The sequence below is a fragment of the Camarhynchus parvulus genome, chromosome Z, assembly GCF_901933205.1.
Source record: "Camarhynchus parvulus chromosome Z, STF_HiC, whole genome shotgun sequence".
NCBI classification, from domain to species: domain Eukaryota; kingdom Metazoa; phylum Chordata; class Aves; order Passeriformes; family Thraupidae; genus Camarhynchus; species Camarhynchus parvulus.
This window is the reverse complement of record NC_044601.1, coordinates 9,694,343-9,711,739: the sequence shown is the minus strand read 5'-3', so window position 1 is coordinate 9,711,739 and position 17,397 is coordinate 9,694,343.

Here is a 17,397-nt window from a genome sequence, read left to right as displayed (position 1 = left end):
TAGATGAATCTCAAAGAGAGATCATTGCAAAATGTGGTATATGTAAAATATTTCTTAAGAAAGGATATTCTTTATGTTTGATCTCAGTGTAATTTCAAGCCTAATCAACAAGAAAAGAGATTTAATCTGTGGATCAGAAAGCAGCCAACAGAGATCTAAGTGATGGCCAGGCCTTGGAAAGGCAGGTGACTTCTTGGCTGAATTGCCTTGTTGAGGTGCAGGGCTTGACAGGCTTCAGTGACCTCAGACACAGGACAGGTCAGCAAGGCTTGGGAAGAAGGATGCACCACTGATGGTGGACACAAAGAATGCAGAATTTATGGGCACAAGGACATTTGGCAGAATCCTGAGAAAAGGAACAAACTGATCAATGCAATGCAGCAACTCTGCTGAATCAGCCCAACGGGGTAAAAGGCCAGCAGGGGCAGACCATGGCCACCCACTCAAGAACCATTGACTGTAAAGAAAATACTGAGCATGCAGATGAATTAGCATGAGAAGTGAGAGGATCATTAACCAACTGTGACAGAGTACTAATTATGAAGAGAACTTGGTAACTTGTAGTGAATGATCACTAATTATTTTGTTTACTAAAAGATATAAATACATTAAAAAGTTGAAATGAGAAGTTGAAATTAAAAGCCCTGGTACTTATCATGCTGGCTTTGTGAATATTCCACTCAGGCCCCCCTTTGTACACAGAACTGTTAATAATTTTACTTCCACTTAGTGCATGGGTCACCCTCTTGAACACTGGGTACAAGAACCTGTTTTGAAACAACAAAGGGATGACAATCATGAATGGAAGTACAAGATTGCCAGTGCTTGCAAATGTGGCTGTCCAGAGATGCAGTCGAGAAGCTTCCATGTTGCAATAAAAATAATCTCTTTGGACCGTCCTTCACCTCCACGTCCTTACCATCCTTGTTCTGTCTCTCTCTTATGGAGTTGTGAGTGCCACCTAAGGCCACCCCTCACCAATCAAACCCATTTCTAAAGACCAACGTTGCTGATGTCTCTTACCCCACGTTCTTATTTCCACTGAATTCTGAGCAGTCCAGCCTGCCCCCTCAAGAGTTTCTTCATAGGAAGGCAGTATTCACTGTGAGGGTGGTGAGGTCCTGGCACAGGTGGCCCAGAGAAGCTGTGGCTGCCCCATTCCTGGAAGTGTCCAATGCCAGCTTGGATGGGGTTTTGAGCAACCTGGTCTGGTGGAAGGTGTCCCTGCCCATGGCAGGGTGTGTTAGATGATCTTTATAATCTCTTCCCTCCCAAAACATCCTGTGATTCCATATAGTGTCGGTATGGAGAGTAGCAGAAGGAATAAGGAGACAATGGCAGAGGTGTTAACCCCAATTGCTAAAATGGCTTTAGGAATGATGATTCATCTAAGAGTTAATTTATGGAAGTGGTAGGAAAAGCATGAGTGTGAGTGAACCTTCTCAGGTTTAAAACATTGAGCTGGAGTCCCTCAATGAAAGTTCACCTTGTATGAGCTGCAGGTTTTCCTTTTATAAAAAGATGCTTCTAGAATTGTCTCCCTTTTCCCAAATTACCAAGAAAGTTCAATTTTGTTTGAGTATTGATTATGCCAGGTTTAAAAACTGAAGTGACTAGCCCAGTTTAAGAGAAGTAAACGATGTTTTGCCCAAACAAGGAACCTCAGCCCACTGGTCACTGCTTATGGACCAAACCACACTGTACATGTCAAGGAGAACCCTGAGATTTGTTTCATGAATGCTTTTGTTTAGCCTGGTGAGAATAACGGTGGTAAAACACTGGCACAGGTTGTCCAGAGAGTCAGTGGGACACACCATCCCTGGAAAGAATCACAATCAAGTTGGATGAGGCTTTAAGCAATGCAATCTGGCTGGAGACGTCCCTGGTCTCTGTAGGGGTTTTGGACTAGATGACTTTTAATTGTGTCCTCCAACCCAAACTGGTCTATTCAAAGCAGATGTGGCAAACCACCCTCCCCATACACTCAGGGTTTACCCCCAGCTGCCAAAGTGATTGCATGAAGAGGTCTGCCTTCCCTTAATGGAAGAATGACTAAAAGGGTGCCTGAGAATGCTCTTAGTGGCCTCCCATAAATCCTCACCAGCAAACCTAAAATTCTGCTGATGGAATGAGTTTGTACACTCTGCTTCCAAGCAATACTCAGAATTAAAGTAATTGACAAAGTAGTACCCCTGGGGGAGCACTTCATGTTAGTGCTGTGCTTTATCTCAATTGTTTGTTTCTATTTTCATTTTTCTCATCTAGCTGCAGGGAAAACATTGTAGTAGCATTGGATCATCTTTTCTATCCACACAGAAAGCAAACTTTCAAAACAAGCATGTCTGGTTAATTTAAATAGTTATTATGTTTCATTCCAAAATTTACTTTGTATTCACAATTAAAAAATGTATTGTATTTATTAACAAAAATATTCCATCACATCAAGGCATATCTAGTACACAACAGAAATTCATGTATTCCTGCAGAAATATTCAGTTTGAAATAGAAGAGGAAAGCATTTTGCCAGGGAAATGTCAAAATTTTTAGAAGTTTTAGATCTCACTTTCAAATCCTTGAAGCATTTCAGGATTTCATTTTATTAACCTCAGCCATTTCAAAATAATTTGAGTTACTACTGCCTCTGCAGCCCCAATGTTCCTCAGTTAGGGATTCTGAGAAAAATAAGAAAATTTCACCTTGAATTGACAGCCTTCCCCCTCTTTTTCTCATATTTTTTGCCTTTCATTCCTAGATTTTCTCTTTGCCATGGTCTGAGAAACTCTCTACGGTAAATATCCTTCTGCCCAATCCTTCCACTGAAGATGATTGTGCCTGAATCCCTGGAGACTTTCTGTGAAGCTTTCCATTGCTGTTTCTCAGGGACCAGGAAACTCTTGGTGGCATAAATCATCTGCATTTTACAGATTCCCAGACATCAGGGATGCAATTTCCAGGAGACAGGAGGGGGGGAGGTCTTCCTTCATTTTTCAAAACCTTGCAGTAGAATATAGTTATTAATGGGTTTCCTTTCCCTTTCATATTGGAAGAAGCCTTTAAGGGAGCATGTTTTGCATTCAGATTAGCACAAGATCTGTCATTAACTGATATAGGGAGAGACTGCTTTTTCAATACATCTGCTGTGGCTATTATTTTTAATTACACTCCCGCTGCTGTAAATTGGTTGTGATTTGTAACCACAATATTTTAAAACCGAAGGTGAAACATGGGATATAGAGAGATGCTAGAAAGCACGAAGGCATTGGTACCAACAGGAAATAAAATGTTCACCTTAAACAACAGATTTGGTATTATAAAGGTAAAACAAACTGTATGTGAAAACATCACCAAATGAAGACTAAATTAGAAGCTAAATTATGTATGATGTGTGAGCAGGCAAGATGGGGTACCTACTGGATTTTACTTCCCTGAGAATCTGGACTTAGTGCCTGGTGACTGGAAATGGTGCTAAAATACCATTTATACCACTATGCATTCCCTTTTATTTCTGCCTAATTTGGAAGCAATCTGAAATTGGATCGGTTCAATATCTTTACCACTGGACACACCTGAGAAATACTTTAATAAAAAGCACATGGTATGACTTCAGGGATGCACTTTCTGGGTGATCTTTCTGGATTTTTTAAGATCCAAATGACTGATTCATCCGAGAGGATTCAGGACCACAAAACAACAACAGAATTTTCAGTCTTATCAGGGAAAGATTTTAAAACTGCTTGTTCAGCCACACCTGCCAGCGATGACTTCTGATATACCATACCTGCATACAGTCTTATTTTCAGAATCACTCTGTTCAACTAGGATAAGTCCAGCATTCCAGGACTCTGTTTATCTTAGTTAAATTTCACATTATTCTTTCTTCTAGGAAAAAAAATACCATTGTATCATGGCCAGACTTAAAAGATTTTTTTTTTTTTACAAAAAGAGATTTTGACAGCAGACCACACACAGCCATTTTGCATGGAAACCTCCCCATCAAACTTCTGATGCTTCATCCCTCTTAATGAAGATTAGACCAGATGGACTTCTTATGTCCAGACTGGGTGAAATGAAGCACAGATCTGAATTTAGCAACTGATCTGAATTTAGCAACATTTCTTTAGCTCTAACTTACTGAAGCTTAGGCCTGTTTCTTTGTTTCACTTTTTTTTTCCCTTTGTTTTATCACTTGTTCTTCAAGTAGTTGAATAGATACATTTTTAAAAAGCCTTCAGGGAAAAGTACAAATTTGTATGCTGATTTACGTGATTCAGGTGGGTATTGTGTTCTTAAATCAACTCTATGCTCACCAGGAATGCATCACATTTCTCTTGACCATGTTGTGCAAGCTCTGATGGTGATAAACATCTAGCCAGTTTTTCTATTTTCTTTTTTGTTTTTCTGCTTCAGTCAATGGTTATTGAATCTGGTCAGTGACTGCCAGTACCACCAGGCATTTATTATAGTTTACTCTGTAAATACAGATGAGCAATGAACCACAACGCTGGATTCAATCACACCATAACACAGGAAAAGCCTAAATTTGATTCAAGCTTTGCCACATGAGTCCACATAAGCAGCAATAAATATATGTGATCTATCATGTCTGGCAAGGGAATTAAACAATATTTCTACACACAAAGTTCTGCGTCTCTGAGCTGAGGCCTAAAGACAGCTCACCAGAGTTTTTCTTTTCTTGCGGAAAAAGCCAAACCAGCCCAAAACCAAACAAATGAAAAAAGCATTTTCCTTGGCGCAGAATGGGTGTGTTTGGGTAGGATCACTGGAGCCATCTATTCCTGCTCCAGCAGGATCCCCTAGGGCATGTTGCTTGGGGTTGTGCTGGGATGGCACTTGCATCTCGTTTGCATTCACAGAAGCGATGAGCACACACTGCAGAGGCTGAGAGAGATGTCAGAAGTTCATTACCCGGGTTGCAAGGGACACAAGGTGTCTCTGCATATCTCTTTCTCTGACATGTACAATCACAAAATTATAGCAAGATGGAATGGTTTGGGTCAAAAGGGACCTTAAAGACCACCTAAGTACAAGCCCCCTGCCATGGGACACCTCCCACTAGAGAAGGCTGCTCAAAGCCTCATCCAACCTGACATTGAATGGTGTTTCAGCGCAGGCACGTCAGAGTTTTAATGAGTTCTGTCTGTCTTGCCAGCCTGTCCTGTCTGTCAGTGCCCTCAGAGGCCTTGGCTGCCCTGTGTGTGGCACTGGTGCTGTCGGGGGTGACAGCACATGGATAAATGTCTCGGACAGCTCCTGGCCCAGGTGCCGCCTGCTCCACGGAGCTTCCCTGTTGAAATGCTGCCAGCCCAGGCCACGGGTGGTCCATGCAGCTGGAGGATGGGCAGGGAGGATGGAGCTCTGGCCGTGAGGCTGTGACTGCCAGCAGCAGCCCCCAGGCCCAGCCGCTTTCCATCTGCCAGGGCTGGCCTCCGTGGCAGGAACTGCAACAGCGATTCCTTGGGAAGCAACCCAGGGCCCCCATGGAACATATGGAAACTGCATTAAAACAAGGAATGGAGGGAGTCAAGCTGGGGTTCTACAGAGCACTGAGCTAGATGTCCCCCACCCATTTGTCCTCTCCTGCATCTAGACTGCCTCTCTGGCCCAGCCCTGCATGTTTGAATTTACATCACTCTGTTGAGCGCCTGCCTGTTTTCATGGAGCTGTTTCATTTGCTGTTAATACAATTCTCCAGCCTGTTTGATTTTCTTGTTTTTTGGGGTTTTTTTTAATACCTGCTTGGCTGGGCACTGCAGCATTCAGCAGTCAGAGCGCTGGCAGACCTCAGATAGCTTTTGTTTTTTTTCTGGTGGCTGAGGAGAAGGGAGGGGGGAGCAGAGCTGCAGCAGCAGCAGCTGTAGAGAAGGGGATCACAAAGGATCTTCACTGACTCAGAGGCACTAGGCGAGATCACCAATTTTCAGTACCAGTTACTAAAAGCCTGTAGTACACCTTCAATGAATATAGCTAAAGAGAAGGTAAAAATAAGAAGGGGAGGTTTATTGGAATGATTTTCCATCCCTTTCAGAATTTAAAGCATCAGATACCCATGAGCTCAATGGTACAAGAAAAGTCTTTGGGGAAGAATAGTGCTACATGCAGGTTTCTCAGAGCTGGGCTATATATGCATTCCTCTTTAGGACACATTCCCAAGATTTATCAATGATGCTCCAGAGCTATAATAAAGGGATAAAAGGAAAAAAAACCTCCAAACACAATACAAAAATCCCTGCAACCCTTTCCCCCCTAATCCCCCCCAAAATAACCAGAAACACTCCTTTTTTTAAATCTGAAGAAGTGATAAAAACAATTTAAACTATGATTCGATGGTTTGTCTGTTTAGCATAGGCATGAGAAAACTTTGCACAACATGATAATTTTTGCACAAAAGCATGTATTTTAATTTAGTTCTCAAGTAGTGACCCACTGCATCTTGCAGTCCAGCAGACATTCTAAAATAGTGCAAGCTAAATTTGAAAGAAGGGAAGGGAAGGGAAGGGAAGGGAAGGGAAGGGAAGGGAAGGGAAGGGAAGGGAAGGGAAGGGAAGGGAAGGGAAGGGAAGGGAAGGGAAGGGAAGGGAAGGGAAGGGAAGGGAAGGGAAGGGAAGGGAAGGGAAGGGAAGGGAAGGGAAGGGAAGGGAAGGGAAGGGAAGGAAGGGAAGGGAAGGGAAGGGAAGGGAACCTTTCAAAGTTATTTTGGATTCTGCAATAAAACAAATAAAAATTTGTCTTTCAGTGAAACTGCAGATGAACACTGAGAGCTTATCAAGCTAAAGATCAAATGGCAGAAATTAATTTAGAATATAAGAGCTTCTTAGAAACCTCATGAATCATTAGAATCTCTTGGATTTTTGTGAAACTCTTATTTTTTACATATATTTAACTTGACTGATACTGTTTGTTAAAATCAAACTACAGAATTTAGTATTTCAAAATTCTGTGTTTTTCTTTTTAACACAACTCTTTTTGAAACCTTCATTTTACAGGGAAGTACATGGGGAGGTGTTCCCAGTACTTCCAGTGGCTGAATAACATGCAGCATTGGATGTTACTCAGAGATTCTTGTGTTACAACATTTAAAATTTTATTTTATATCCATAGATGGTATGTTACATATGCATCCATATCTTAGAGGCTATTTCACAACTTGTTGCTGTGAATAAGCAATACCAGGAGAAACTCAGAGACTGGGAGTCTAAACTTCTGGATTTGGGCTAAGCCAGGGCCAGTGGGGCTGCACTCTTGCCTGGGCCCTCCATGAGGCCTCTCTGTGCTCATTTCCCATGGAAAAGGAGGTCAGTGTGGGAGCAGAGCCAGCAGACAAATGGTCCAAAGGCTGATGCTCACAACAGCACCCACAGGCTCCACTGTCCAGAGTGGGTTGGGCTGCGCAGAGGGGACTCCAGTGGTGACCTCCTGGATGAAGGCACCCACACAGCCCATGCCAGCCAGGGTCACCATGAACATCATGAGACCCTTCGGGGAGCGCTACATCCTGCTCTGGAGCTCCCAGAATTAGAAGCACATGGACCTGTTGGAGCAGGTCCAGAGGCCATGGAGATGATCCCAGGCTGGAGCATCTCTGCTGCGGAGACAGGTGAGAGAACTGGGGTTGTTCAGCCTGGAGAAGTGAGGGCTCCAGGGAGAGCTCACTGCCCTTTCCAGCACCCAGTGAGCTGGAGAGGGACTTTTGAGAAGGGAATTTAGGGACAGAACAAGGGGCAATGGCTTGAAAGTGAGACTAGCTTTAAATTAGATTTGAGGGAGAAATTCTTCCCTGTGAAGGTGGTGAGGCATTGCCCAGAGAAGCTGTGGATCCCCCATCCCTGGAAGTGTTCAAGGCCAGTAGAATGGGACTCTGAGCTATTGTATTTCTGGGGTGCCCCAACGAAGGAAGGAACAATGAATCCGAGTCCATGTTCTCAGAAGGCTAATTTATTACTTTAGGATGCTAAATTATATTAAAGAATACTAAACTAAACTATACTAAAGAATACAGAAAGGATACTTACAGAAGGCTAAAAAGATAATAATGAAAATTTGTGACTCTCTCTCCAGAGTCTCGACACAGCTTGACCCTGATTGGCCAATGAGTCAAAATAATTCACAGCAGAAACCAATGAAACAATCACCTGTTGGTGAAACAACCTCCAAACACATTCCACGTGTGAGCACAACACAGGAGAAGCAAATGAGATAAGAATTTGTTTTCCTTTCTCTCTGAGGCTTCTCAGCTTCCCCAGAAAAAAATCCTGGGCAAAGGGATTTTTCAGAGAATGTGAATGCCACACTGAGCATCCTGGACTAGATGCACCTGCCCACTGCGGGAGTTTTGGAAAGTGATGGCTTTTTCAAAGGTCCCTTTTAACACAAACCATCCTGTGATGCTGTGATTCTGCGATTTGTCCCAGCAATAAATAATACAGAGAGCACAAGGCATCTAAATATAGTGATGCCACAGCCACTAAATTGCAGTGCTCGGAGAGGAGCAGCTGAGACGTGTGTGAGCAAGGCCGGGCCCCAGAGATGCTCATGGCAATGGAAACAGTTGCCATGGAGACAACAAAGGGAGGCCAACCAAAGGAATTACCAGCCAGCGTCACTCCGAGGGTGCCTGGTGCTGAATAATGCACGGTGCTGAATAATGCACAGTGCTCAGCCCAGGGAGAGCTGAGCAGGAACCTCCAGGTTTACTCTGCTGCAGATGCTGCCCCAGTGCTTTTTTATAGGCACTTGCAATTAGCAACACCAGCCAAAAAACAAACAAACAAACAAAATTTAAAAGGGAGCAGCAGAAATAAATGGAGTTAACACCCTAAAATTGAATGGTTCCCCTTGCCTGTAATGGAAGAAGGACTTCTGCTGATGCTCTTTCTTTGCATTTAACTCAAAGAAAACTGTCTTGGCATGAGCAAAGGAGAGAAGGAAAATCAATAATGCTTGATCTTTGGAAAGCTAAAACCATTAGGAGCACATGGAAGATTGGAATTCTCATTAAGGCAGGTGCTGCTCCTCCCTGCACATCTGCTTCTCTGTTTTTTCAGTTTCAAGGTCACATGCAGTGAAAGGCAGCACAGCACTGTTGAGCCAGTTCTGGGTTTTTACCTGGGCCAAAATCAGTAATTAATGTAAAACATAAAAAATGAAATCCCCTGTTACAAAATAAAAGGGGAAAAAAAAGTATCACAGAAACCTACTGTATGCAGCAAAGAAAATAGTTTTATGTTACACATAAAAATAAGAAGTTCACATCAATTCTGCAGTAGATTGTTGCCATCCTTCCTTAAAAAAAAAAAAAAAAAAAAAAATAAAAGGCTTTTAAAATTTTACACAATAACTCTTCTGCCCAGCATTATTACTAGCTTAGGATGCCTGGAACAAAGTCATATTCCTGTTTTTAGGATGTTATCATAGATGGGAGGACTTTGAGGATGACTTTTGGCTTTACTTGGAGTAAAGACATTTAAAAAAGAGAAGCTTCTGCTTTCACAGAGAAAATATGGAGATTTTTCTGCTGAACAGCAAATATTAATTCAGTAATTGTTTGTCTTGTATTATCTGTAGCACAGCTTTAAAATGGTTTGTCTGTTTAGCATAGGCATGAGGTGTCCACACAGCTTTTCACAGGAAAGTACAAGTGCCTTCAAGGTTTTGGAATGCCCTGTCAGCTAAACACATGACACAAAATGTGTTTTCTATTTAAAAAATCCATATACACTAGAGTAATTCATGCATAACTTAAGCCAGAAAATTAAACCCACAATATATCAGTGCTTGACTTCGCTGTATTCCTTTGAGAATAGTCCATAACTCAACAACAATTATTTTTAGGGTATGTACTACTGTAGGAAAAGCACTAAAGTAGCAAAAAACCTTTGAAGAAGGAACTTTCAGGCCATCCTTTTTGGTATTAAGTCACTTATTGCTTGCAAAGATACCGAACTAAAGGCTTTGGTTGGGCTTACATGGGGATAACCTCTAGCTTGGAAACTGGATGCTGGGCAATTAGAATTGCTTCACAGCCCTTTGCTCTGCTGACACCAACCCCTTCCCCCGGCAGATACAGAAAATTAAATTAATACTTTTGAAGAGTTGTGGAGCTCCTGTGAAGATAAGCTATAATACCATAAATGTGCAATGTAATTAATATAAACACAATAGGATTTTTATTCACCTAAAGGCTAAAATTATACAGCAGTAATGAAAGAAATATATTGTTCAGAGAAAATAAGTTGATAGTCATTCATAATTCATACATTCCCTAAACTTTCCTTTAATAGAACTTAGGTGGTTCTAGAAAATACACAGCAAGATTATTTTTTTAATGGGCTTTTTTTTTCTGGAATTTAAGTTTTAATTATCCTCTTGTGGCTTTCAAGTTTAGGGGGGAACATAAAACCTCAAACTAGGTCACTCCTCTAGATGGTCTGTGCTTGCTGTGGGTTGAGCCAGGCCAGCACCCACAGAGCCACTTCCATGAAGGGTGCAAACCCATGGGGCAAGGTAAAGCCCATTTAATAAGAATGAAGGTTTTTGTTTTTTTTTTTTTAAGTGATACAACCAGCTGTCCTTAGCAGATTAATGCCTGGTCAATCTCTGAGCAATGCCAGCTGTGGCAAGAGCAGCCTGCCAGTCTCACCCATGACCTTGGTGTTGTATGATATGGAATATCCCTTAGCAAGAGGCTTAAGCTTGTTTGCTTAAAAGCTTTTGTTTTCCCAACCACCATTTTAAATAATAGTTGCGCCTACAAATGTGCCTTCCTCCTGTTCTAAAGAATGTTAACAAATACCATGTCTGGAAATCAAAATGTTTCTGTAGAGAACTAAAATACTGAAGGCTAGAAATACTTCTTGTTTAGTGTTTAATTCCCACTACTAAAATCTGAATTCTCACTATTGAAATCTGAATTTTGAATGCAAAACAGTATAGTGAAGGTTAAAATGACAATTTGATACACAGCTACTGAAGGCAGCATATGCCTAAAATTATTCTGAAAACTGGCATCAAAGGAAAGCACGTGTGTGAGGGGGATGGTGGTGTTGCATAGCATCAGAAGGCTGCTTAAACAGCTACTTCTAACAGCATTAATCAATCCCAGTGCAGATGACTCAAGTCAGAATCTTCAGGTACTATATTACAAAATATTTAAGCTTTTCAGAGTTTGCACTAAGATGTCTCTTAAATTCCTTTTCAGGCTTTTCCTGAAATTTTCTGATTCTAGCAAGACACAAGTGTTTATTACAATTTCCAGAGTGTTGCCACCTTCAAAGCTGCCTCCGTCATTTTGCAGTCTTGTGGTAATCACCTGCCTTCACTCAATTCAGCAGAATGTTTTCAGACAGCTTCAGGTGTCTTCCTGAACTTCAGTCACTGAATACAGATGGAGTTTTATCTTTTGTGCTCATCTCAAAACTTTATTTACAAATCATCTGTATTTTGTTTTTATAATCTTCAACAATCTGGTTTTAATGTCAGTAAATACCTGCCAAGTGTAACACAGAAACAGTTCAACATTCCTTACTAAAATGTTGGGGAGAGGATAGTTTATTTGTATATGAAATTCCTTAAAACAAATGGCTTCGTAGGTTGGAAAGACATTTTGAAAAAAGCTCAAGTCTTTCTAAAAAATTGAGTGTACTATTTCAAAAATTGAAAATTTTAGTTGTGATTTATTTATTTATTTAAGCCATAATTAAAAAGTACTTGCAAAACAAGGCAAATATTTTACAATCGTGCTTAATTTAGACTGATGAATTTCCACTGAGAATAAATTTATTCTTAGCTAATTCTACAACATCCATTCCACTTTCAGAACAACTCAGACTGATATGTAAAAAAAACACAGCTCCTGTTCTTGTTATGTTAGCCTTTGCTGTGACTCCATATGATGTCTCTGTGGATAAACTGTCGAAACAGATTTTCCCACCCAAATCCAAATAAACCATCAGTTTCCTCATACTGTTGTTATTTATTTCCCGGGGAAACATTATATTCTCAAAAAAAAAAAAAACTTGAGAGAAATGGCTCATGCTCTTCCAACAAGCACACAGAATGATCACAGGGCATAAATAAAAACAAATAAAAACCCATTTTTATCCTCTTTTGAGTATTAATAACAAGTATTCAATATACCTTTCATCCCATTATTAAAACACAAAGAAATTCAAGGCAAAAAAGAGATGATTACGGACAAATTCAGTACAGCTGTGACAGAATTGTCCATTTGACTCATAAATGAATCATTTAGTTATAGGGATATATCGGGGCTATATTTTGTTATGGTGAAGATATGTCATGCAAAGAAATGTCAGCCAGTGGTATCACTCCACTCTCCACAGTGGACAATTAAAACAAGTTCACAAATACCATCTATTATAATTTCTGTGATTGACATTGAAATGCTGTGAAGATCTAGGTAGCCTTTAAAATTTAAGTGAGGGAGATTTGAACACCTATTCTGCACAGTCTGGAGGAGTCAGGTCACCTCATTCTTGCTCTGTGGCAAGCAGGAAAGTGTCAAGGATCACCTTGGCTCCAAACCAGCAAAGATCTGTGAGACTGATATTGCTATTTGTCTTGTGGAAGGGAATATACAGCCTTCACTTCCAAGGTTAGCAAATCTGCGATGGAGCACTAGTTACACTTATTATTTCAGAGGAAAGAATGAAATGTCACTATTCTCAAAAAAAAAAAAAAAAAAAAAAAAAAAAATCTTCAGTTAGATCTGCTTGTGACAGTTACAGTTCTGCCCACAAAGTGTGGGAGTATCTGACAGAAAATCAGCTTCCAAGATTCAAGTGATACGTCCTCATCGACATCTTTGCCAAGGAAGTGGTAACCCTTTATGTTTGTTTTTCCACTGTACCCATTAGTCTTTGTAGCTTTTGGCAGTACTGGCAGCTGGCAAAGTTTAAGAGGCAACCCAATTAATTCATTTGGCAACACAGTTCTTGTACTTACACTGGGCATCTGCAAGTGTTCAGACTGCCTGAAGCAATGTGAAAGAACAGGATAAAAAAAGTCTGCTGATAGAAACACTGGCAAAGGCAGCACACAACTTTACTAGCTCAGCCTTAAAATAGATCTTCAGAGCAGAAAGCAATTATCAACAGGAGTTGACAAACTTTTGGAAGTAAAACTCTGCATGAAAAATTAGGTGCAGTTATAATTCATTACATTTATCCATTAGTCAAAAAGCTGTCCCAAACATTCTTTATTACAAGATGCTTATTTTAAGATCTCTTCTTTGGTGATACCATGTGCTAGACAGCATGTATGCTCATAGCAAGACAACTTCAGGCTTCTAGGAGCTATTTTGTTCTTGAAGCTGTTGAGGTTCTTCCTCAAAGTTGGGAAGAAGAGTTTGAGTGAGAATGGGAAAACCACATTTGAGCAGAGTTGCGAACAAAATAGATCTGTGGAGATAGTTCAGGTTTGGGGGGTGTATATAGGAAAGGTCCCATGGTCCAGGAGTGGAAGTGCTGCCTTTCAGCAGCAACAGGAAAAAAGGAAAAAAGCTTCTTCTGGAATTTTTTTTCCTAATTCCATCATCAATTCCAGCTCCTGGCCCTACACAACACAATCCCCAAGAGCCACATCCTGTGTCCTAGAGTATGGTCCAAATACCTCCACTGAGAAAAATCAGACAGTCAAACAGTTTCCTTCAATATCTCTTGAGATAGATGTAGACACCCTTCATGGTATGCCTGGGTTACACAACAAAGAGATGGATCTATTGGAGCAGGACCTGTCATGAGAAAACAAAAAGGAATAGTTTTAATATGGAGGAAGGTCACTGTAGATTACGTATAAGGAAGTTTTTTACAATAAGGGCAGTAAAACACTGGCACAGGTTGCCCAGAGAGTTGGTGGCTGCTCCATCTGTGGAGACAAACAAGGCTGGGTTGGATGGGGTTCTGAGCAACCTGATCTCATTGAGAGTGTATCTGCTCATTGGGGAGGGAAGGACTAGATGACCATTAAAAGTCCCTTCCAACCACAGCTATTTCTATGATAATATAAATCCTCACACCCACGTATCTATGTGGAGTCCAAACTAGAGAAGCTCTTTGCAGGTCAGGATTCAGGTACAAAACCAAATCAAAGTGACTCACAAAGAAGGGATTAATGATTTTCCCTTTGATATAAGAACTTCTGAAGTGCAATTGAATCATCCTCACAGGTTGTAACATTTTGCCCCAGCAACCGTGAAGGGTGAGCATCAGTGATACACCAGTTTCCCTGTATTAGCACAGATACCCATCTCCAGCTGACAGACACAACATTCACAGGATCATTTTGTAGTCCTGCTTGAAGCTGATATTTTGAAGCCCTTGGCTGAGGTGCCTTGGTGGCACAGAACACAGATGTCAAGCTCTCAGTACTGTCACTTTCCCCCTGCTACTGAATGTTGAGCTTCCTTTCGAATCCCAGAGCTTCATGATTTTGAGCAAAATAACTTTTTTTCTGCTGAGAGAGAGACAAGAGCATGTCAGAGCTGCCTGCGGTGGGGAAGAGATGAGCATGTCACTGTACACTGGGAAGTCCTCAATCAGCCAAAATCTGGTAAAAGTGGGAATGATGGCTAAAGAGGGTAGGAATCTGGGGATGCAGTGATAGATTTTGAGGCAGGATAGAACGTTCAGTTATGTACTTGTGAACTCACTGGCTTTGGTAAACAGGCTGGAGAGGCAGTGATGGGAATCTAGAGTTTTACTGAGGGCTAGACTTCAGCAGCACGAAGAAAAATCTCTGTAGTGGCACCACAACATCATTGGGGAAGGAAAAACTCGGGAGAGAACAGGCAACTGGTAGCTTAGGAGTGAGTTAATTGCCTGATAACTTAGATGGTCTGTGTCTCTGACCAGATTTGTTCCGTGCTTTCATGCAGAGATGCACTGACACATCTGAAACACAGAAATATTTTATGCATCTGGAAGTGTCATATCACATCAAGCTGTGCATAGCAGAGCAGTTCATCTGGTAAAGGCATAGAAAATGTGTCCTTGTCCTAATGCACATAAAAGAGGGGGAATAGCATCCTAATTTGAAGAGCTGAACAATGAGATAGTAGACTGCAATTGGGGGCTGGAAATTAAATATTTGAGGAAAGACATTCCCTTCCAGCTTGCATCAATGTAACAGACCTGAGACAAAGACAAAGACATTTTGGCTTGTCATTTTTATGCCTTCAGATTTTGCTCTTCATTCTGTATTTACAGAGCTTGAGAAGTTAACTGGCCAATACTTATTCAAAATGAAGTGTGTGTCTCCTCTTGAAACTAGACCAAACTGGGAGAGGGGAGGGGCTGCTTTGTCTCAAATCTGTATAGGATTTCAGTCACACAGATCCTGATCACAAAGGTTTTTTGCTGTTCCTAATGGAAATTAATAAAATACAAAGTCTTTCATATTTCAAAGCAGACAGAAGGAAGCCTTGGGGTTTGGTTTATAGGAAAGGATCAAGTAAATGAGGAGATGAGGAAAGAATTTTTGTATTTGAGTGATGGACATTTTCCCACTGTCACATTTCAGAATAAAAAATTTTGAACCTTCCCCATGTCTTTTGGGTGCTAACAAAAATCTCAGTGACTTGACACTGTGAAGGGCTGCCTTTATGCAAAGGCTTCTACCCTGGAAAGATCAATTTTGTCACCACCAGCTGAGAAGGAAACTATTATGACATCAGGAGAGAATCTGAGTTTTGATTAAACAATTCTAAAGTTAAATCCTCCCTAGAGAAATGACACACAGGAAAATCAAGAAGAAGCTGAAAACAATTTAAAAACAGTTTAGTGGGATGGTTGTCACCAATGACAGAGTTATTACAGAGCAGCCAAGTGCAAGAAATAACAGAGGAAAGCTGAAGTTTGCATTTATTGCCAGAGTTTTTTACTTCTCTCTCTTCCACTTTACCCCAAACTACCATATGTGGAATGAAAAGACATTTTCAATCTCTTTTCAAAGTGCCTCATCTGGTGCTTTTAACTCAGTTCTAGCTGTTACAGAATATGGCTAGCCCCATAAATGTGCAAATGGACAATTAATACTGTCACTTCTGCTGAGCAAACAGCTAAATTGTGCCTTATCACTTATTTCATGCAACATCTCTCAAAATGTGCATGTGCAGGGCTTTTTTATGACCTGACACAAAGTTAATAAGAATTTGGGAACAGGAGAAAAGCAGAAATTGGTGAGAATAATAACCTGGACACAAACCTAACTATTTAATAAAGGTCGAAAGTGTTTAAAAGAAAACTCTTCCAAGGAGAAAAAAAAAGCCATTTGTCCAGGCATAAAAAGTTAAAATTAATATCAGTAAGACAGTAAAGCAACGGGAAAAGTAAAAACTCAGAAAAAAAGTTATCAACTTTTATGTTGATAAATTTAGCAATGGTTGATAACATGGAAATCTACCAGTGAGCTCTCTTTGAATTTTTGAGGAGTTACAAAACCCTGCAAATTTTGATTATGTGTCAAGGAGGCTGATTTTTTTCCCTCTGAATGATCGAAATGCTAGGCTATTTCTTTCAGACACAGAAAAAATACTTTCTGTTCAAAATCTTGTTGTTCATAGTAAGTACAGCAGCTATCACTGGAAGAGTGAAGAAGGGCAATTCAGCAGAGATTGAGCCGGTGCTTGTCAAAATTTGGTGGGCGCTGAATCAGGCTGTGGTGGTCGAGGTCAAAAGCATTTGCCTGCACAAAAGTTACAGTCAGACACCACCATCAGAGATGTTTCATAGTGTATGTGGGTTTAAATCTATTTCTGCAGTAAAAAGAAAGAAAACTGTGTATGTTCTACCAGAGCAGTTACTGGCTGAGGAAGAAGGCAAAGGAGAGAGAGAGAAAAAGGGAGGAATTCAACCAGACCAACACTTCTTTAAGTGTCTGCCCTCAAGTTCATTATGATAATGTCTAAAATCCCTGCCCAATGAAGGCCATGGGGAGAAAAAGGTCTGCACCTCCAGGAAATGCTCCTGTGTACATAAAGGGTTAACTCTTGTCCCCAGCACATTCCTGAGAGGAAGCAGAGGAGAATCCCAAAGAAGCCCATGGGAGAATTTCAAATTCAGACTGAATATCTAAACATCTGATCATATGACTCGATCCTAGAGGTCTTTTCCAAGGTAAATTATTGGACGATTTTGCAGCAAGCTAAGCAAGCTGGTGGTAAGTTTGTTATGGGAACCACACCCTCACTCAGGTGCTTCACAGAGCACATCCTGAGGTGGAGATCACCTCAAATTAGGTTGTGATTTGGGATGAGCTGACTCAGCTACAGGAGCTATAGCAGGTTATGAGGCTTGGTTTTTGTCGAATCATGGCATCATTAAAGTTGAAAAAGCCTCTAAGACAATCAAGACCATCCAACCA